The 24,046-nt window shown below is 39.9% G+C and overlaps 1 long non-coding RNA gene across 1 annotated transcript in view; it reads right to left on the bottom strand.

Annotated features, from left to right (window-relative positions):
• Positions 1–17,148, bottom strand: part of LOC122801076 — a 112,628-nt gene extending 95,480 nt beyond the window's left edge. The window contains exon 1 of the long non-coding RNA XR_006364664.1: positions 16,792–17,148. This is a non-coding gene — a long non-coding RNA (uncharacterized LOC122801076). The remainder of the gene's footprint in view (positions 1–16,791) is intronic.
• Positions 17,149–24,046: the final 6,898 nt, after the last annotated feature.

Genomic DNA, 24,046 nt, shown 5'->3' with positions numbered 1-24,046 from the left:
ACTGGGTCTGAACTGGACTGGCACCCACCATTTTAAACAGCAGCAGCTAGCGTCACCCATAGCTGTGTCTGCATCGCTTTGGGGAGAGGAGAGACATGGGTGGAATCCCAGGGGTCTATTTTTTTGTTTCCCACCCGGCTATCCATGTCGTACTTACAAAGGGGTAAACAGGTACTCTGCTTGATGTGGAGAGGGACCCTTTTCCATAGTTGAGGGAGTCTCTGAAACACAATTCTATCCCACCAACAAGCCTGGTTGATGTCTCAGACCATGTTGAGGCGGCACGTGCAGGTTACTCAAGGGGAGCTTAACTTGCGGATGTGCAGCAGTCCCATCAAGGTGTGATCCATGATCTCCTAGTATGCCAGACAGAGGTCACCTCTGAGGAATCTGTATGAACCTGAGTAGTGGGATATCTCTGTATGGTAGATGTTTTGAGGCCCTGGATACTCCCGGTGAGGAACCACTGTGGTCTCTCCAGCTGCTGCATGTGCTTTGCTAGGTACATGCTGAAAGGTGAGTTGTACTCTATAAGGGGCCTTATAAGGGAAGAATGCAGGGATGCTATGACCTCCTTGTCCCTGGATGAGATAACCTTACTTATGAGGTGGGCCATGTAGAAGGCTTTCGGTACCATGAAAGCAACATGGTGGTCAAAAGTCAGGTTGCTATCAACCTGTGTGGCACAATCCCTCACGAATGATTGAGCACTTAAGACATTGTTATCAATGTGGTAATTTGTAGGGACATCACTCTCCACAAAGGGGATGATGATGCTTTTTTTGGTATTGAGTTTGAGGCCATGTTTGTGGCAACAGTCATTTGTCTGAGTGAGTCCCTCTTGGAGTATGTCCACATCACTAGGGGAATTGATGACAGCACCCAACTTGCACTGCTATGCAAACTTGTGGCCCACTGGTTTTGGCCTACACCTCATAAAATTATATCCCAAATAACAGAGGTCCCAAGACCAAACCCTGGGGTATGCCGCTTGTTGCAGGTCTACGGCTTGAGGTGACTTCCCCTATTTTGACTATGTGGTTCTGTCAGTGAGCCAATTTGTTATCCATCTGGTAACATGTGGACTGATGCCTAGTTGAGTGAGTTTATCTATTTTCCATGAGAGGGGAATAGTGTCAAAGGCTTTTGCCAGGTCAAGGTAGGTGGTATGCATCTTCTTCCTCTCATCCATGGCTTTGGTGACTGTCTCAAAGAAGTTGACAAAATTTAGCAAACATGACCTACCCTTGACAAAGCCTATGTCCTTGTTGATGAGGTCCATGATAATCTGTTTCATGGCCTTGCAGATCAGGCTAATTAGGCTGATGGATCTCTCATTTCCCAGATCGGTGGATGTTCAACCTTTGTGTAAAGGGATAACACTGGCTGTCCTCCACTCACCTGGGGTGAAGCCAGTACTCAGGTTTGGTTGAATATGGTGCCTAATGGTGACACAAGCTCCTGTTTGAGTTCATGTTGGATGCAGCCTGGGATGTTAGCAGGTGCCATGGAGGCTGTATTTTTTTCACTTTGAGAGAGCAGTGATAACTTGTTCTCTCGATTTAAGGGGAAGGAGGCAGACACAAGGGATGTCCTGGTTTACTGAAATGGGGGAGCAGAGAGGTTCAGATTTCACTGAATCTGTCAGCCAGCAAGTTTGCTATATCTACGTAATTTGTATATGTGTTTTCCTTGACCACCAGTTCTGAACAGATCTGAGTGCTTCCTTTGAGGTTGCGGACATATGTCAAGAAGGCCTTATGATTGACTCTAGTAGATGTGGCCGCCAATTTGGACCCTACGTTTGCTTCGGGGGATTTCATTACTGCTCTTATTTGCTTGTTCAAACTAAGGAGACATTGCTTCCAATTGGGCACCTGCCCTTCTTGGTCTTGGACAGCAATTTTTTCTCTTTGTTATAGCAATTATTTATTGCAGATGTCCACAAGACAGGTATAAGTGTGTAGAAATACTGTTACATTGTAAGTCTGCCTTTGTGAATATATATGTGTGTGTGTGTGTGTGTGTGTGTGTGTGTGTGTGTGTGTGTGTGTGTGTGTGTGTGTGTGTGTGTGTGTGTGTGTGTGTATGTGTGTGTGTGTGTGTGTGAGTGTGTGTGTGTGTGTGTGTGTGTGTGTGTGTGTGTGTGTGTGTGTGTGTAGTATATATTGTGTAAATTGAGTTAAACACATCAAAGCAACACTTGACTATTAGTTTGTTCAAGGTGAGTCGGGTGTCAGTGGAGTGTGCTTACTGTGACAAAGGTTTATTTTCCTGAGGTAATATCAACAGCAACAGTCAAGTGTAGCTGTTTGATTGCTGCTTAGTGGAAAAGTTGGCAAGGCAGCATGCTCTGCTGGTAGCGTGAGTGTGTTGGTGTGAGACTGTGTTGGTGTGTGACTGTGTTGGTGTGTGACTGTGTTGGTGTGTGACTGTGAGCGAGTGTGTTGGTGTGTGACTGTGAGTGAGTGTGTTGGTGTGTGACTGTGAGCAAGTGTAACGTTGAACAATGTAGTTGAGCTGCACTGGCACCAACCCTGTTTAGGGATGACATGATGTCAGTGCAGTGGGCTTGCTGCAACAAGTGTTGGGTGCCCTGAACTGACATCAACTGCAGATTGGGTGGCCCACAGTTGTTGCAGCACTGTTTTGTGGAGATGTGGGCAATGCCGCATGGTTCACTGCTACATTTTCTCTCAGTGTGTGTGTTTAGCATGGGTTGTGTCAAAGAGAATGACGTAGCACGGCATGGATGAGACCGGCCCTCTTAAATGGAGTGACTGTGAGGTGCCCAGATCTGACATGGATGTGCGATTATTGAAAGAGAAATATTTTCCAAATTATTCTAAGTATACAGCAAATAGAAAATTCAATAATATTTCTTTTTGAATGGGCAAGCTAATAGTGTTATTTTTATTGGGTGTCCTGGGTGAACAACACTAACAAATGGTTTATTGTTGCATCGCCAGATACATTACAATTTTTTGAATTCCACAGAGTTTGGCTGATTTTCATCTGTGCTGGTCACCTGAAATTGTTTTGTTTAGTATCAGTAATGACAAGAATGGTGCACTGCAGTTTGCTGTCCATATTCTTATACAGAAACGTGGAAATGTCGAAAGATATTGGGGAAGAATCCTTTTTTTTTATCTTAAGGATTTATGTGCTTCTTTCTAAAATACTGAATCTTGTTTCACATTCATTGACTTCATTAATTCATTTTTAACAGGGAAAATATATTTCAGATTCTAATTAATCAGTTTATGTGCATTTATTTTAGGGCAGTACTTTCTCAGTTGATTTGCTGCTCTTGCAATGGCTGGAGTTCAGCCCCATTTGCTATTTGAGAAACACAGACTCACAAACCTCGCCATAGTATTAGCTTTAGTGTCTTGGGTACTTTCAGTTCAGTTAATTTCTTTGATTTATTTTAGTAAATAATCCTGGCATGATCTGAGTAATGTGTAAATCCCTCTTATTTACTTGTGTTACAATATTGAACTTATTTACTGTAAGACCTGGAGTTCTTTTCCAATGAGTATATAAACTGATGGTGAGTGCTGCAGACGGGTATTGGGACTTGTGCATTGGTGGACAGCTATTGGGAGTTGTGTTTGGTGGACAGGTATTGGGAGTTGTGCATTGGTGGAGAGGTACTGGGAGTTGTGCATTGGTGGACAGGTACTGGGAGTTGTGCGTTGGCGGACAGGTATTTGGACTTGGGCATTGGGGTTAGGTATTGGGAGTTATGTGTTTCGGGTAGGTATTGGGACTTGTGTGCTGCAGGTACATATTGGGAGTTGAGTCGCTGCTTTTCACTGTATGTAGAGGTATGAAATGTGTAAGGTGGATGTGTTTTTGAGAGTGTGTGTGTGTGTGTGGCTGTATGGTTGTGGTAGTGAGATCAATTAGGGGAGAGGTAGGATATGTTTGTAAATATGGATGGATGAGGGGTGGGTGCATGCATGAGAACAGGACAGGAAGGTGTTGGATGCTTATTGAATTCATGTGTGCATGTATTTGTGGGAATGTGTGTGTCACTGCCATACTTATACAGGTTGTGCAGCATGAAAGACTTATGGGGAACACTAGTCACTGGGGTCACACTTAAATAATATCATACTCCCTTAAAGATCATAGAGTGCAAACACACATCTTCACACTACACCAGTCATTACAGAAGAGACCAAACACATAGAGCTACATATTCTGAGGCTCTTTAAAGTAACTTATCTAAATTGCAAAGGCTTTCTAGGTGTAACACAAGTACCCTCATCAAATTCACAAACATACAATGCAGGCAGCAGTATCCATGAAACATAAATCTAAGAGTCACAGTGTTTAATTTCAACTGGTAGGTGGGCATAACTGGCTTAGACAGTATAACGCTAAGGTCACATGAATGGACAATGAACAAATATATCAGCATTCTGTAGAGTTTAAGGACTACTCCTCAGGGAACAGCACAGCCATTGCCACTTTATGTTAATATACAGCTAGGCTCTTCATGTTAAACTTATTGCATTCATGAATAGCAAATAATCCCAGTATACTGCTGGTCACCAGTACATGTTTTGTATAGGGTCAATAGAGGGCCTTTGTCAGCTGGTGTGGATGCTCAGAGCTGGGATGTAAGGCAGTACTTTCAAGAACTGCATTTCTATTGACACACAGTATGTGTAAATCATTCATAGTCGCAGGTGTTATTATACCATATGGTCTCAGTCATTTTCTAATGTTTGCCATTTTATTGCCAAGCTGCACTTTCATGGTGACTGTATGATATTCCTTGGATGGTCTTGAGAAGAAAAGTGTTATTATCCTCACAACATAAATAAGGCTATTAGAATGCATCTGCTGTATGTTGTGCTATCAACCACCAAGACTGCATGCACAGAGGGATGTAAAACAAGGGCCTTATACTCCACACCTCCCAGACATGCTGTAGATGTTTTGGGCAGCAGACTGGTTCATTACTATGGACTCAGCAGTACATTAAGGTTTAGAGTGGGAGGTTGACATAATGCTTAAGGTGTTTAGCTTACAGAGACAAGGTGCATGCAGGGTTTGATTCTCATATGGAATAATTGGCTTGGCTTAAAATTGCCCACAAGGGTAGTTAGCCTAGTACAAATGTATGACCCTGTGAACCTAGAGTTCATTCTTCTGCAACATTCACTAATTGTCTAAAGTCTGCATATTCATGCAGTCTTTGTATTTCATGCCTCCTAGCTACCTTGTACATCTCCTTGGTAGCATGTTGAGTCATTGGTATGATCCATGAGTCACAGTTCCAGGGTCTGTGGTTCAGTGCTGATATAACTACATGTCCATCCCGATGGTACTCTCTCTTTCTTCCACCCCCAGTGCTGGCTGCTTTGTGGAGGTAGATTCCCCTGTTAGAACTTCTTAGGTCCTTTGTTTAAGTCAGCTGGCTATCCAGTAGTTTATGTACAGGATCATACTTAGTGTAGTTAGCCATTCTAAAATGCCCTAGTGGAATGTTGTGTCAAATGACTTGGCCAGGTCGAGTTATGCAGTATGCACCATTACACCCTCATCCATTGCTTTGCTGACCTGCTTGAAGTAAGCAACATCTACACTTGACAAACCTGAAATTATATGGGTCAATTGTTTATAGATTATCTATGTCATCATTCAGGCTAGCAATTATTATTCTCCTGATTTTGCACATCAGGCTATTTAGGCTTATGAGTCAATAATTCGCCAGGTTCTCAAATGGCCCATGTTTATGCACCAGGACAACTGTTGCAGTCCTCCTTTCATTTAGCATGAATCCAATTTGGAGTGTGTGGTTAAACAGTGATTATAGTCAGCCCAACAGCTCATGTTTCATGTTGTGATGGGTATTATTGGGACCCACAGATGCTGTGTTCTTGGCCTTGGAGAGCCATTTGAGCACTTGCTTTTTCTTTGATAGCTGATGGAGTTATGGATATTGGCATTTCCTGAGGGACTTCAGGCAGTGAGGGGGGATTAAATCTGGAGCTGAATTTGTTGGCCAGGAGGTTAGCTATATCCTCTGGCTCTGTACAGGTGGCATGGCATCATTTACAAATAATTCAGTACATTGCTTTGTATTGCCTTTGAGGTTGACATAGGTGAAGAAAGCTTTGTGATTGTCCTTGGCCTTGGATGCTAATTTTACTTCAAATATGCCTTTGTTAGATTTGACTAGCTCACCGACTTGCTTGTTTTGGTTGATGAGGGAGTTTTACCTTGCTGGACGTTGTACCTATTACTTTTTGGCATGCATTTCTTCCTTTTGTTGTACACCTCATTGATGAGATTTTACTAGGATGGCTTATGTTTTGATCTTGCTTTTAATGCAAGTAGGTACAGCTGTCTCTATGCACCTATTAATATGATTATACAGGGTTTCTATGAATGATTCCTCATAGGCAGCAGTGTTTTCATAGTTTGTGGCATCTTAAAATTTGGCCAGAGTGTCAGTTATTAGGAGAAAGTTTGCCCTAGAATAATTCCTAAAAGTTCCAGGGTTAGCTGGTGTGTTTGTTTTTACCCTTACTTCAAAGAAGACGCCCTGATGGTCTGCCCAGAACAGTGAGGACATTACTCTGGGGGAGGGTGAAATATTTCTGCCATGTTTGTGAGGACCAGGTCAATATTTGCACCCCTAGTGGGTGTACAGACTAAACGGTCCATGGTGTTTGCATATACAAAGTATAGCAATGCTAAGCCTGCATGTTAATGGATCCTTATATTAGAGCAGTTAAAATCACCCTTGAGTATGGTATTGGATCGAATGGGGACTCTCTCCAGTATATTTAAGTATGTATTATGGTTTTCCAAGGTCATCGAGAGGGACCTATAATTGCAAGGATATGGCCTGGTTTCCTGAGCTGGCTTAGCTATATCAATAGGTTTATCAAGTTGACAAATTTCTAAAAAAGGAAGTATGGGGTGGACAACATTTTAACTAATATTCAGAATCCCAGATGGGGCCAAGTGCAGACCATCCCTGGCAGCAGTGTGGTCTGTCAGTCATATCCTCTCATGCTGACAAATATTGTAGCCCATTTAAAAGATACTGTACTCAAAGCCATTTATTAAAGTCAGTAATTTTCTTTTTATATTGCGGCATTATCTTTGGAGAAGGCAGAATGCTAGGCTCACACTGGCATGGGGCACATAGCCCAAGAACTCCATAATGACTATCTTCATGTAGTCCAGAGAGGTACTTCTCAAATTGTTTACTCCCACTTGGACTAAGAATGAGAGTGAGTCATAGCAGAACTTCTAGCTCAACTTACATATTTTTTTTTTCATTTTAGCTTAGCACTGTCAGTTATCTATGCTCCCAGTGCTGTTACAAGTGTTTTCTGACAGCACCATAATGATGTGGTACATAAACTACGCAGGATCATACCCTCTGTCTATACTAGCCATGGTAGCCTCCGATATAAATTTTCAGTGCAATTTCACTCTGCAGGCATCTTATATACACTCAAAATCTTGTGGCAGAGAAGCTGGGCAGGACCAGGACAGACTCTCATGAATGGAAACTGAATCGGGATCTTCCTGGAATTAATTCATCTGTGAGGAACATCTCTAACAAATCATTTCACCACCACCAACAGCCAGTTTAATAATTTCAGCTCCAGGACTTCATGCAAAAAGACAGGGAAACCAAATATTAATTTTCTTAGACAGGAATGATCCTTTTCTAACAATATCCATAGCCATTTTGAAGATACATAAGGACTCTACAAATATCATTGTGGTGACTCTTCTCTGACCCAGGCAACAGCAGTTTTTGTTCAGTTGGAAATCCAGCCATCCAGAATCCATGTTTCTTATTCTGCACATTGGGATCAGTGTGTCTTTTCAACAGTGACAGTCTTCTAGAGGCAGTGTTTGCACCACCTGGTAGATGGTCCTTTTGTAGTATTTCTTAACACACCACACTCACATTTATGGACAATTTAGAGTGTTTAGTCCACCTACAGCATGTATTTGTAATGTGAGAAGATACCAGAGCACCCAGAGAGCACATGTAGACTCCGTACAGAAGGCCCCCGCAGCCAAGAATCAAATGTGGGAATTTCTTGCTGTGAGGCAACAGCACTATCCACTGTGCTACTTTTGATATCAATACCATGAGACTGCAGGACAATTACCACATGCCTCCTCACAGACCGGAAATATTCATACAAGACAAGAGATGTTGGCTACATCCTAACCCCCAAAAACCTATGATTAACTGCATACATGATAGAATCTTAATACCTTTTAGGCACATAATGTCTGAAAACATGCTGCAGGCATTAAAGGAAGCTGGAAAACCTACATTATGATTATTCTTAGCTGTGATTGCTAATTTTTTCTCAAAGTTGCCCTTAGAGGATTTTATAAGTTAACCAAGAACACAGTCTGTTTCCAAAAGCACGGACCCGAAGCACTGACACTCAAAGAGTTGGAATAAAATCACTCTCCTTTATTAAAACACAATTGTTAAGCGCTTTCATCTAAATTCTTCAGAACAATGACTTACAATATCCTTAGGTTTAAATACATTTTGTCCTCAATCACTTAATTGATTCCAATTACTCAGGACCGTGATCCTGAGTAATTGGAATCAATTAAGTGATTGAGGATAAAATGTATTTAAACCTAAGGATATTGTAAGTCATTGTTCTGAAGAAGTCTAAGTGTTTTAGATGAAAGCGCTTAACAATTGTGTTTTAATAAAGGAGAGTGATTTTATTCCAACTCTGAGTGTCAGTGCTTCGGGTCCATGCTTGTGGAAACAGACTGTGTTCTTGGTTATCTTGTCGACTGGTTCCAGCATTTATTGTTTTTCTCAGGATTTTATAAGTTGTCTTATTTGTTTATTTAGGCTTAGGAGGGTACTTTTCTAGTGCTGGGATCTCCCTTTGGTATTCTTAGACAATAGCTTCTTAAGCTTGTTGTATAGTTTATCTAAGTGAACTGTCCACCAGGGTGGCTTGTTTTTCTTTGAGACTCTAACTTTGGTCTTATCCGGCACAACCGAGTCTATACTTTTGTATAAGTGTTGGTACATGACATCAGAATATAGTTGCCAAGACCATCTGTGGGGACTGGGACTTGGAAATCACTTATGCCAACCGCTCTGAGGGTATAATTGCTTTGAAGTTTTTTAATCTGACTTCACCTCTGATGGGTTCTGGAGTTACTGCTACTTCAAAAATGACTGACTTATGAACAGATTTTACTAACAAGGATTCTACACTTATGGTAGTGCAAAGGTCTCTCATGTTGGTGAAACACCAGGTCAAGTATATTTGTGCCACTTCTAGGGTTTTGTACAATTTCTTACAGGGCATTTGAGTTACCAACGTCAAGGAACTTATGTGCAAGTAAGGGTTCATGTAGGTTGCCCACTTGATGGTAGGATAGTTAAAAATCCCTGTATGACAAGAGTGTTAGGTTACATTTTGATTGACCTCTGCCTCATCTGATGCTATTATTAAGATTACTGTGAATATGCTAAGCCATTGTCTCTGACTTAGGGTTCACAGGCATATACATCACACCTCCTCCTTCATGTTCCGTTGTTGAACGGTTGATTGAATGTTATCAACTGATGAGTCATGATGTCTGCATAATGAATTCATCTCCTCGGCATGATACCTGTTAGCTCGTGTTGCCCCTTCCTGTACCGAAATCCATAGTCATTGTTATTCATCAGGCTTCACAAGTTACGCACTTGTAGCTGCTAAGATACATGAATGGTGCCTTATCTGCATAACTGCTCTGTTTTTAAACTTAGAGAAACTCTTATAATCTTTGCCTTTATGCAGTGTTATTGCCATGGGCTGTTTGTACATTTGCAGGCTTTCCTGTACTTTGATGGTACAGCTCAGTTGTTCAAAACCCAAACTTTGCCCTTTGCACCCTTTTCTTTTTCTGAAGCCATGGCCCATCCCTCTTGTACATATGAGTTGATGTTTGCGTATACTCCTAAGTATTGTCATCACAATTGCTTTGTTGATGTTCCTGTGCAAAATGATCTCTGCTGTAACAACTAAATGTGTATGCTAATAAAATTTCAGCACAGTCACAGTTACACAGTGCACAACTTTCTGCTCCAGTTTTGTCAAGCAAATCTGACTAAGATAAACACTGACAGCTATTTCTTGCCCGTAAGTACACATGACATCTGCCTTGCTAAATGCACTAACCTGAGTTACTTATTCATTGATTTCCATACAAAGTTGCAGTTACTGTGCAGTGCCACTTCCCCATCTCATCCTAATGCTGAACTTCACTTTCTTTGTTTCTGTACAATTGTTTGTAGAGGGGCATACACAGATATCTTTTATTTACAATAAGCAATTTACTAAATTGAATAAGAAGCTTACTCCTTATCTGAATCTCTTCATTTAAAAAAGGGCTTGAGACATTTTTCATGCCTTTGCACCAACTGATGCTGTTGATCTGGACAAGAGATGAAACTGATACTGATTTCTCATGTCTATGGCCTAACAGATTTGCCATAATGATCAACATTATGATGATGCAGTTTTATGTAATGTAATGTGATCGTGAATTGCATTGGTAGCTGAATATGACTTTCCAGGTGTCTAGTGATGCATGATAAAAGTGATTTGACAACAAAGGATTAACATGAACAGGTAAAGCAGAAGTGTAATGATGAAGTGGTGATGGGGAATATATGCTGTTTCTGGGATAGTTGTGATGTTACAAAGGGCTACTATGTGGAACTGTTTATTTTCTAAGGGTTACATAGATCCAGTGAAATTATGTCTCTCAGAACAGTTGTATTGCAAGGTTACAGCAGGATGCTTTAATAGTTGAACTGATGATACATGGAAGGTTCTGAGATGGGCTTATGCCATGCAGACAGTTTCTGAGACGTGTGTGTTATGATGCTTTATTTCATGGTCAACCTGTAAACCACTCTTTAAAGTAATTACTAGCGGATATTATACTGATATGGCAATGCATTGATGACTTGTGTGTGAAGGGCTAATTCTGTGATGGTAAAGGTATACAGTACTAATATATGTGTGTGAATTATTGCTACTGTTGGAGTTTTCCTGTAATGATAGCATCAGGATACCATTGTCACATGATAACAAAAATGTGTGTGTTAGTGGTCTGCTGTTGAAATGTTGGAGAACATGTAAATTTATATTTATAGAATCATAGGAAGTTACTAGGCTAATGGCCCTAGGGCCCTTAAAAGCCAAGTTAGACTGCTGTTTCCACGATCAGCACCTATAGCTCCTATCCAAGAGGGACACAGGTGGAACCCTAGGTTGAATTTATACTTGCAGACCCTGCACAAAGGCTGCCGCAAAAGCTGGCTTAGCTTGCTCTTCTGGGTCTGGTATTCCTGAATGTCTAGCAAATACTGTTTCAAGGTGACAAAAAATAGTCTGCAGGAGTTTCTCCTGTGTTTTGTTTACATGCCTGTATTTTAGACCACTCAGTCCTAACTTGACACACATCCATAATCTTGTTTAACAATCATGTTCGTTTATCTGTTAATGCATTCCCTATGAGAGTGAAATCTGTTATTTCAGCCTTTTCCAGTAACTGATTTCTTATTTCATCTGAAGTAACTACCCTCAGCAGTTGACGTAAATCTGTCAAAGTCAGGTTGTAACATTTTATTATAGTTTTTAATTCTTCTTTGAATTTTAATGGATCTTCTCTAATATTCGGAAAGTTTTTAGACATTGTATGTAAATCTGCACATGCCAAGGATGATGAACAAGTTCCCTAGTGTTAGCCCCCAAAATTTCCCTGAGAGGTGCCAATAGATCCCTACCAGAGGTTGTAATCTCTTGTGCTACTCTGTCATGTGAGCGTGTATGGTAAGATACAGGAATGTCAAATACTAATGCCCCTGTTGGGGAAGTAGAAGCTATCTGAGAAGGATAGGAAGAAGAACCCCCCTCGACTGCAGATGCCTGTTCAGAAGATGTAGATTGAACAGGGGAACCAGTCTGAGATGTGCCAGTGTCACATGAATTGTGTCCAATGGACAGTAGACAGAAAGGTAGGGGTCTGAGAAACAACAGAGTCTTCTACAGGAGGTACCCATACTGGTGCATATGGCAGTGGGGGTGCAGTAGCTACTGGATTATTATCATCCTCTTAGTTTCTGCTTTTTGTCCATCGCCAGTTTGTTCCAATCCTGCTGCTAAGACAGGATAAAGATATTCCTTTTTACTGGTCTGTACTGCCTTTTTAACCTCTTACTTGTTGCAACAATTTCTTATTAACATCCTGCAATCCTCTTAATGCTGACTCCTTTTTAAGTGCTTCACTGTACCAAGAATAAAATGATTTCATATGTTCCCCACCTACCTTGCTTTTTTTCTTCCAAAATGCCTTTCAGTGTCAGCAATGTAGTGTTATCATAAGTTCCATGTAATGGAAATACCCCACCAGAACAATTCTTAGTAAGCTGAAATCAGTCATGTAGATATTTACAACGTTCCTTCCCATAATTAAAATACATAAAATATGCAGATATTCCCTTTTCAGGGATTTGATCTTGCTTACTTATCTTTGATCCCATTTTTCTTATTTTTATAAATCAGTAATAAAAATGTTAGTATTATCTTACAACTCCTGGATCCTGGCAGTTCCGAAAAAAGAAATAACTGTAATAATCCACATACCATACAGGGAGTGAAAGGTAGGAAGTCTGCCAGCATGCAGCAACAGAGGAGAGGTTTCGATCAGCCTTTTCCCACAGCACCCCCTTGCTTTTATCCCTGCATGAGCTCAAAAGTTACTGCTCCAGAACTGTGGTCAGGATAACGGGGCGGATAGGTACTGTGTCCAGAACTGACCACTCTTTCGGACACTCTGAGGGTACTTTCACACAATCACACTCTTAAGGCCCAGTGTGCTTTTGGGCTCATGTATTTATTTCAACAACACATACCTCTATGTCCTATCATGCGGTAGGCTCATGAATTTGTTTAAACAGTATATAGTCTACGTCCCAATCATGCTATGGGCTCATGAACTTGTATAGTCTACGTCCCAATCATGCGGTGGGCTCATCAACTTGTTTTAACTTTACAGTCGACGTCCCATTCATGCAGTGGGCTCATGAACTTCTTTTAACTTTACAGTCTATGTCCCAATCATGCGGTGGGCTCATGAACTTGTATAGTCTACGTCCCAATCATGCAGTGGGCTCATCAACTTGTTTTAACTTTACAGTCTATGTCCCAATCATGCGGTGGGCTCATGAATTTCTTTTAACTTTACGGTCTACGTCCCAATCATGCAGTGGGCTCATGAACTTGTTTTAACTTTATTTTTAGCTTTTCACTTTTCCTTTTCTTTCTCTCATACATTCATACATTGACAGAATAAAAACATCTCTCATACTTTTTACCTTTCAAGCCTGAAGGTACCGCCCTCGACACAGGCGCCTCCTTGTGTTAATTTGTCCTTTACTGTATGTGCACATACATTTACTATACTCATTTACTGTGGGGTCCTCCCACTATTACTTATATATCTTACAACTACTCAGTCAAACAAAAAACACAGTCATGCACTTACACTACAAACACAGTCATTTACTTAGATTTGGTAAAATTTGTCTAAAAAAAAGAAATGCAAACCAACCCTTTTTCCCTTACAAAACAGTTTCCCTGCCAAGGCTAGTATGTTTGCACACCCTGAATAGCTACACATCTAAGTCTCTGACTATGCCAGACAAAGCAGTGTGGAATTCACAGAAAATCTGTAATGGGCCCTATTTTAGAACTGCCCTGCAGCAGTACCAAAGTTAAGATCCATAGAACAGCACCAAATTATTATAGTCATAAATAAATAACATTACAAATTTACCTTGTATGCCTTCAGTTAGGAACAACACTTCAGGATGTGCAAACAGACATTTTATTCTTACAGAGCTGGGAGTCAGTCTCCATAGTTCTTGAAGAAGCATTCTCACTTTACAGACAACCTGTAATTTTATACATTTTCTTATCTAACCTGGTCATGCAGCGTCATTACATTACAGTTAATTTGACAAATGAAAAACTTTGCAGATGTCCTCATCCCTCGTGATTTTCACCTCGGACTTCACGTGAATATCTTTCTATACATGATCCACCTGCTTCCAAGGGCTCTTGTTAATAACTTTGGATGTTTCAAACCTGCCCTAGCCAACAACGCACTTCTAGCCTGGCTAATAATTTTGTAATAACTACATGCCTCACTTCATGCAACATGTACTTCTTCTTTCAGCTTTTCCCAGTTAGAGGTCGCCACAGTGGATCACCTGTCTGCTCATGATTGGCAGTGGAGTATTACAGTGTCGAGTTGCCAGCCTGGTGCCCAACCTTCCACAGAAGGCACACATACACACACACACTGACACCTAGGGCCAATTTAGAGTGTCCAATCCACCTGCAGCATGTCTTTGGGATGAAACCAGAGCACCTGGAGGAAACCCACGCGACCACAGGGAGACATGCAGACTCCACACAGAAGGCACCCCAGCCAAGGACTGAACCGGAAAACCTCTTGCTGTGAGGCAACAATGCTAACCACTGCACCACTGTAGCCACCCACCACATGCAACACATACTATTCTCTCTTATTACATACTAAAAGAATCCACGGTGGTGGTGCTGTAGTAGTGTTGTCGCCTCACAGTAAGACGCTGTCCGGTTCGACTCTCAGAGCGTCTTCTGCGTGGAGACATGCGTGAATCGGCGTACCTTCGTTGAAGGTTGTGCGTCAGAGCTGGCAACTCGGTACGTAAAAATCAACTGTCAATCATTAGCGGACCGGAGTTCCGCTTTGGCAGCCCCTAACCGGGAAAAGCCGAAAGTCACAACAAAAAATTATATACTAGAAGAATGCAGTGTAAAAGACAGCAATACTGTGGCTTATGAAGCTGCATTTTCCCCAGCCCTGCATACAAATTATATTTGCTTTTTTTAACAATCATGTTGTAGCATCATTAATAAACTCGGATTAATATACATTTTAATAAGCTGGTCTTGTCCCATAACAGTATGCATAAGGAGAAACAAGATAAGATGACTGAAATTCTGTTTACGGCAAATATGTATATTCTTAAAATGTGTTTATTTATTTATTTTTGCAGACAGAGCTCAGTCTGTCAGTGGCCAAGATGAATTGTAATGAGTGTATATTACAGGTATGTGTAAAGGAATACTTAAACTCCTTTATATCAAGGATTGAGGAAAAAGCATTTTGTAACATGATTTACTGTAAAAGTGCTATTCAGGTGACAGGATTAAGAGAAATGAGGGAACACTTTTACTGACACACCAGGCAGACTGCAAGCAAGTCTGTTTGATGTGTATTGTCACGCAAAGCTGACTGAATAGCTGAACCTTGCCTGGTGGGAAATGTAATACTCTTGCTAGCAGGGGGATGGGATATGGGAGGAGTAACTGTAGAAGAAACTGAAACAGATCAAAGTTAAATGTCTAAAAAAAGGCTGATATCTCAGCAAAGAGATGATAGTTTGGGAAGCCTTTTTCACAGAATGTGCAACACATCAGCAGCAAACACATTTGTAAGAGGAACTGCATGACAGTGAATTATATGTTTACTGAGGCCTCTGAAAAATAGCTTCACATCTCTGCTTTTCCATTCTAAGTGAATGGAACTCTAATGAGACAGTCCATCTATGGACACTATAATCTCAGATACAGTGGACCTGCAGCTAGATTTTTCTTTAGATCTAAATTAACTCTCATCAGGATGTCTGCCCCCAGGAGGGCAGTCAGGGGTACAAACAGAATAAAATTATTATTTACTACTTCTATCTGGTACATACAGGTTTGCAATGAGGCAAACGTAAGGAAAAGTTACACAATATATCTTTTTAAAATTATTTTCCTGTAGTGGTCCTTTAATATAAAACAATACATAATGACACAATTCGTCTTGCAGCTTTTGAAAAATGAACCTATGCCTTTTATAGAAAGCTACAGATCCTATGCTTAATGTGGACAACTAGTGGATGGTCAGAAAACTAGCAGGGTCATCAATTTACACACCTTTGCTATACCAATCTCAGCTCTGTATGTCACAAATAACAATTAACCACAGCGGACCCTCGATTATAGAGCATTATATCAAAAGGCACATTAATAATATTAACAGGTGAGATACTATGGCAACAGGTGAGTTTGCCCTATTTTGTCATTCTAAAATATTTTAACTACATTCAACAGCTTTAAGCAACATAATTGTATAAAGGAATTGCAATAATCGCATAAAAAGATTTCAACAATAGGTATAATTTCATGTTTTATTTTACTAGTACTTAGGCACACAAAATTAAACAATTTCTTGGGATTTGTAGTATCATTAATAAAAGTCTGCCGGAAGAATTGTTTGTTGTTTTTGTTATCTGAAGCAGGCAGACAGACTGCAGCTCTGTCTTTTATAGCGTTATTATTATTTTCTTTTGGAAATGTAAACTTAGGACAGCAACAGCAACATACTCTCAGTATCATCTAGAGAAGGCCTCACTAAAGCTCATATGAAAGAAGCATCTTGTAGCTTACTTTTACTTGTTACGGAAAAATTTAGCCCTGAAGCTTTGTATAAACCAGAAATGCAATCCAGTACAATGAGACTGTACAAGATACCATACAATGTTTCCTGGCCTCTGCTCTACATGATCAAATTATAAAAAAAAAACTTCCCCTTAAGTTAATTACGTTTCAGCTGCTCTCCTTTTCATAGCAGCAGCAACCTCATACACACACCTACCTCTCTGATTTTGTCCAACTATTCATTGTTGTGGTCCGCTGCGAACTCCAAAGGTCTTCTAGAGACTGGAATTCAAATTTCACTGCACGGAAGATGAAGACATCATGTAAACAATTTCGGCTTCTTCTTCATCTGTGCGTGTGACCAGAAGCAAATGGCATTCTTAAAGTACAACTCCCTTAAAAAAGTATTTTTTTTAATTAAATGAAAAGATCTTATTTTTTCCGGACAAGAAAAGGCAGTCACCATTTTCTGGACAGTGTCCCTTATTTCCAGACAGTCTGGAGTCAGACAATGGCTCTAATTATAGCCAAAAGGGAGAGAGAGAGAGAGAGAGAGAGTAAAGATGGTGCGGGAGAAATCCTTGAGACCGTGGCAGTGGCATAAAACCCGGACTTCACATGTTTGGTTTTGAATGAAATTTGTAACCGGACAATTTGTCATAAAACCGGACAGCTGGCAATTGTGATTTATTTTTAATTGGTTTTCATGGTATGCATTTAGGAATTCTTACATTTCACTGCAGTGTTGTGCTTTGCTTAAGAATTTTGAATGTTGGAAACATCTAGCAATTCTGAATGCAACAGATAGGAACCCACAGCTTTTATGTTTTCTTTACATAGAGAGCTAAATTAAGGAAGCATACACAAGACATTAAATGTTCACTCAGTCACTTTATCATGTAATCCTGGCTATCAATTGATCTGATTTTTTTTTTTTTTTTTTTGCTTCTGAGTTTCATAGAACTATATTTTATGGTTTTGGCCTATATATTTTATCATGACTAAGCACATATATACTGTTAAAACTAGGTGACTAAGTGACTAGCAGATAAATAATTTTTTTATATATATTTAAGCCATACTAGAAATTATAATTTGCTTTATTTATTTTTTAGTACACATTGACAGATCATGTGTTGTCTAATTTGCTGTCAGAGTTTCTATAGCAGACTAGACAGCTTGTTATGACATCATAATTGGAATCAGTTTCTGATTTGTGGTTTGGATTTTAAATAGTGAGTGTTAACCTGTGTATTTTTAAAGTCTGATGAAATATTGAGGACAATGCAAAAGTGCTTACTAAGTTATAATAAAAAACCTTTTTGGTGTATTTTACTTAGGCATGTTTGTTGTCAGCCAGTTTTTATTCTGGTTTAATTTCTTTATAGTTTTCTCTTTCTATAATTCCATGATGGCATTTGATTTCCCCCCTTCCTTTCCCTTACTACCCCTTGTTTTTGTGGTAAGACTTTATCTCTTATTAATTTAGCTGCACAGTAATATATCCTATTTACTTCTGTTATATCGCATTTATCTCTATGAACAGTTCTAATTACTGTGTGCATTTGTTTTATTAAACTTCTGACTTTTGGGATTTTATTGACTTTCTGTAGTGTACTTCTTTGATTGATCTTAATATATCTGTCCATCTCTATAAAATCAAGCAACTCTTCTCTTAGATCATTTTCTTCTAAACTTATGGCACATTCTTTGTTCTCCATTTCCTGCAGCCATTCTATAGAAAGTTCCAGAACATCTTCTTGTGCTACTTTCTCTTCAGTTTCATCCTGTGTCATCCACTACTCTTTTATGTGGGAACTCACTGGCCTATCATTCCACAACATTGACTTGTGTCAGTGTTGCCACAGTTTCCTGTTCTTCCCTTGCTGTGCAACTCCAGCTGAATGTCTGTACTGGTTTCCCATGGAAGACTCAAAAGTATTCTCATATGGCACTTGATCAGATGTTTCCTGCTCCACTGGTTTCTCCTTATTTGGGCATCCATTGCTCTATCCTGCTATGATGTTATCAAAGTTAGATTTTCTAAACTAAATCCTTCATTTTGCAGGTAGTCAATAACTTCAGTTTCTTTTTCTTTAACTTCTCCATTACTAATCTTCTTTTCAGCTTTTCCTCTTTGTTTTCTTATTTTTTCTGTTGTAAAATTTTCCATGTCTGGAAGCCATTGCCTGCATTTCTTTTCAAATATCTTTGGTGCTGTTCTTTTTGTATTGATTAGTTTTGCTTCCTTCTTTGCATAAATATAGCACCATATTAAATCTCTATTTTCTTTCCAGTATCCATATTTCTTCTTCAGATGTCTCCTGCTCCTCCTGTTTCTCCTTACGTGGGGACTCGTTGTTCCATCATGCTGTGATATAACCTGTGTTAGACTTTATACATTAAATCCTACACTTCGCAGGTGTTCCATAACTTCAACTTCTATTTTTTAACTTCTACTTTACTAATATTTTGTTATGCATTCCCTCTTTGTGATCTTATTTTTTGTATTGTAATTTTTTCCATGTCTGCATACATTTGCCTATATTTCTCTTCAAATATCTTTGGGTCTGCCTTTTTTTGTATTGAATAATTTGTTTTCCTTTGTATAAATATTGCACCATATCAAATCTCTCTTTCGTTCCCATGTTTTTATTTTTTAATATCTTTCAAAAATCTCTAGATTTTGTTATTTATATTTTTGCACTCCCTCAATTGCTTCTTTTTCTAAATGGCCCAATGTTTCTTGGTCTATATAATGTTTTTCATAAATGTGTTTTATTAATGAACACACATTTTTATTTGAAGCTTCTGGCAGTTTTTCTTGTGGAAGTATTTTTCTTACCTATAATTTCTCAGTTAATCTTTGTTTATATCTTCTGTCTGGAAATTCTGGTCTTCTTGCATAACAGTAACGATACATAATTTCTTTCTTTTCCTCAATAGTCCACTCTATTGTCTTTAAGGCTCTTTTTTGGCCTGTCAATTTTTTGTGATTTTTGTAGACTGCTACTTCCTTCTGCATTAGGGAGACCATCCTCCTTCTGCATTAGGGAGACCATCCTCCCCCTGGCTCTGGTCTGGCCCCATTGTAGGAATATTTCTGTGTCTTGAGGATTCTACACTGTCATTTTTTCCTTTCCTGGCACCAGTGCAACTACCAGGATTGGGCATATCCTGGGTCTTGTGCATCCGGCTATCTTTTTTTTTTATTTTTTAACCTACTTCTGTCCATGATATATATATGATATAAAATATAGTCTATATATCAGTGTCATCTTGGGGAGATTTTGTGAAAACAGAGTCCACCTTGTGAAGGTACTCACCATGACTTAAGGATGAATTCAGTTCCAGAAATACTACTCTCCTTTGCTTGCTGAATTATCATCTCTCCATTCAGACCCCTAACTTCCTGTTTTTTAATTTCTCCAAGTCTTTTGGGTTTTAAATACCAAGATGAGAATGGACCCCATTCCTAAGCAAGGTATGATTAAAGTTCATAAAATTAGTTTTGTTGCAGTCTTTGATGTCAGCCAGAAGTGCTCTTCACAGCACCTGTAATGTGTCCAGTAATGACTCCTTCTGCAATTCGTATGGAGTTACATGTATTAGTAACATCTAAATATGACTGTAGATTCTTTTTTATAAAATCCGTTGTTCCTACTACTATTGGAACTGCCTGGGTATCTTTCTTCCACATTGCTCTCGTTTCTGCCTGCAGATCCTGATATTTTATGACTTTGTGTCTCTCTGTATGCAAGACCGTGTAGTCACTGCATGTAGCGATTTCAAGGATCAATGCTACTTTTGTCTTCTTTTCATGCCCCACTATATTTGGTTTTCTCGCATTAATCTTTTGAACTGTTGGTAATAAACGATCCAATATGATGTAGGCTTCATCATTTTCTTTTATACTTTGTGGGTCATATTTCCAGTGTTTTTCAGCTACCTAAAGTATTATAATGTTTGCACAATCTCCAGTAAAACAGTCTTGCCACATTATTAGGTCTTTCAGTATACAGTCCTTCTGACATTAATATATCACAACCAGCAACAAGGTGTCCGACTGTTTCCAATTCTGTTTTACAAAACCTACAGTTGTCTGTTTCTCTCACATGTTCAATGGACTTTGTAAACCAATGTATACATAGCCCACTATCTTGGGCCACCAATATTAACCGTTCATCGTTTGGTTTGAATTCACCTCTCCTTAACCATTCTTGTGGTTGATCCTGATCGGCATGGGGTTCTTCGAGGAGTTTTCTATACTTGCTGCTATATTTATGCATTTCCCACATTTCTTGCCTTCTCATCTGATCCTTCACCTTATATTTTATCTTTTGTTTTTTGGCGTATTCAGTTGCTGCCTGATGTTTATCTACTTCTGGTTTGATTTCCATTCCCACTTGACACCAATTTGCTTATGCTAGACTAAGAAGGGAAGTCATCTTAGAGTTATTCTCCTCATGTTTCAAAACTTTCATTATTTTTGGGTCTTGTGGGGTCAGCAGATATGGATGCAGTCACACGATTAGAGATCTATACATGTAATCAATTTCAGGTAGGCCCATACCTCTTTTGGAATGGGGAATATATAATCTTGGTATGCACTGATTTTTATAAATCATTAGATGAACATGAAGCATCATTCTTGTTTCCCTGTGACCACCTTCAGGGCACTAAAATCTAGTCATTATTAGGCAACTTTTCAACTTCTTAGAGAGTTAGTCTCTAAGTCTCTTCACTTGTTAATTCACTCTGTCTGATTACTCTTCTTTACTATAACTCCAAGAGACAAGGTAAGCCCCTTTCACACTCTCTCTCTGGATGACTTAGTGTCACACTCCTGCTGTTTGTCTTTTTATCATTCAACAGAAGCTTAGTCATGTTTCTTCAGCTTTCTAAAGTGCCATTCTTCTGTTCCAATTTGACATACTATAACTATGTATGCATGTATATGTACACACACACACATACATGCATACATACATGCACATACTCTCTGTCTCTCTATGCATACACACACACACACACACACACACACACACACACACACACACACACACACACACACACACACACACACACACACAGACACGTACACACACACACATCTATCTATCTATCTATCTATCTATCTATCTGTCTGTCTGTCTGTCTGTCTATCTATCTATCTATCTATCTATCTATCTATCTATCTATCTATCTATCACAGCCCCCCCCCACTCCCCCCAATGTGGGGGGGCTGCACCCCCCACACCCCCTTAACAATATATTCTAACTCCAGGGTCACACTACACTGGGGAGCAGGGCATATACCTTTTACTTGCCTTACAGTGCTCTACAGACTGCCAGTGCTATTTTTCAGTCAAATAGATTTTAGGTCAAATGAACTTTAGGTCATTTGGTCTCAGTCAAATGGGTTTAGGTCAAATGAACCTTCGGTCAAATGTAGTGAACCCATACACACATATATATATATATATATATATATATATATATATATATATATCTATATATACAAACACACACATATACATTCACACACACACACACATAGGTTCATAGGTTCATCGGTTGGTACTAGGCTATCAGCCCTATGGCTTATACAAGCCTAGCCATAATAATTCCCTGGCTATTTCTTCCCACACTATTTACTTCCCTAGACAACTGTCTAGCAGGGTGACTGACGTGATCCCCAGGGTGAATTTCCTTGCTCCCATCCAAATGTCAAGGTTCCTTTTGAAGAGGGCCAAAGAGGCACTCTGCTTGACATGTACGGGCAGTCTATTTCAGAGTCTGGGGAGTCTCTGGGTCAGGAACATATCCCTCCAGCATGTTTTGTTTATTGTGATGACAAGGTTTAGATCCCTGAAGTGTGTGGCTCTGAGGGATTGGGATTTCTTTAAGTGTAACATGTCCAACAACTCTGGGTTTGATATGGCCTTGTAGGTTGAGCAGAGATCACCTCTGAGTGAACGATATGTGACAGAGTATAGCTGGAGTTTTTTAAGGTGGTCAGCTTAGGGCATCTGCTTTAGCCCTGTAATTTTTTTAGTGAGATATTTCTGCGACCTTTCCAGTTGCTGCAGATGTCTTGAGAGGTACATACCAAATGGGGCATTGTATTCTATAATGGGTCTAATGAGGGATGAATACAGTGCAACAATGACCTCCTTTTTTTTGGATGAAAAGCCCTTAGTGATGAGGTGTGCCACATAGAAGGATTTCCTGACTGTTGTGGCGATGTGGTTATCGAAGGTGAGACCACTGTCCACCTGTGTCCCTAAGTCTCTTATCACACTTTCAGTGTTTAGTGTACTGCCACCTATGTGGTAATTCACGGGTACATGTTTTTTCCCAAAGGGGATGACTATACATTTCTTGGCATTGAGCTTGAGCCCATGGCTCTGGCACCAAGCATCTGTTTCTGTAAGGCCATTTAGTAGAGTATCCACATCATTTGGGGATTCAATGATGGCTCCCAGTTTGCAGTCATCTGCAAACTTTGTTAGCCAGAGTCCCTTAGTGTTGGCCTGTACTTCAGAGAAGTAGATGCCAAATAAGAGCGGTCCCAGGACTGAACCCTGTGGTACTCCACTTGTCAACTTGTCTGGAGCTGGATTTGGAGTCAGCTACTTTTACAGTGTAGGTTCTGTCATTAAGCCAGTTAGCAACCCATCGAGTGATGCAGGGATTAATGCCCAGCTTAGTAAGTCTATCTATGATTCCAGAGTGGGGGATGGTGTTGAAGGCCTTGGCAAGGTTCAGATAGGTTGTGTGGACCACCTTACCCTCATCCATGGCTCTGGAGACTGATTCGGAGAAGTCAATCAGGTTCAGGAGACAAGATCGGCCCTTCATGAACCCAAACTGGGTGGGATCCAGTGTTTGAAGGTTGCCAATGTCTTTGTTTATAAGTTCCATGATAATATGTTCCATGGCCTTGCAGATCAGGCTCATCAGACTGATGTGGTGGTAGTTCCCGGGATCCAAGGTGGATCCCCCCTTGTGGAGTGAGATAACTGTAGCTATGCGCCACTCAGTGGGCATGAAGCCTGAGATAAGGCTATGATTAAACATGACACTTAGGTGAGGTGCCAGTTCATTTTGTAGTTCATGTAGTATACAGCCCGGGATGTCATCTGGTCCCATGGATGCTGTACTCTTAGCTTTGAAGAGTGTGTTTTTTACCTGTGTGGCCATTATTACCAGAATTTGGCAATCTTCCGGTATTGAGATGGGCCATTTAGGGGGTGAGAGGGGGGGTGAAGTTGGCACTGAATTGATTTGCCAAGATATTTGCAATATGCTTGGGATCAGTATTTTTAATGCCATTCTGTTGTAGGTCAGAGCAGATCTGAGCATTGCCATTTAGATTTTTGACATAGTTATAGAATGCCTTGTGGCTGTCTTTGGAATCTTTGGCAATTTTATTTTCGTAACTAGCTTTGGAAGATTGTATGAGGGAT

This window comes from Protopterus annectens, chromosome 4.part1 (genome assembly GCF_019279795.1).
Source record: "Protopterus annectens isolate FY-2018-M chromosome 4.part1, PAN1.0, whole genome shotgun sequence".
NCBI classification, from domain to species: domain Eukaryota; kingdom Metazoa; phylum Chordata; order Ceratodontiformes; family Protopteridae; genus Protopterus; species Protopterus annectens.
Note: the sequence above shows the minus strand (reverse complement) of the source record. Positions and strands in the feature narration are given on the sequence as shown.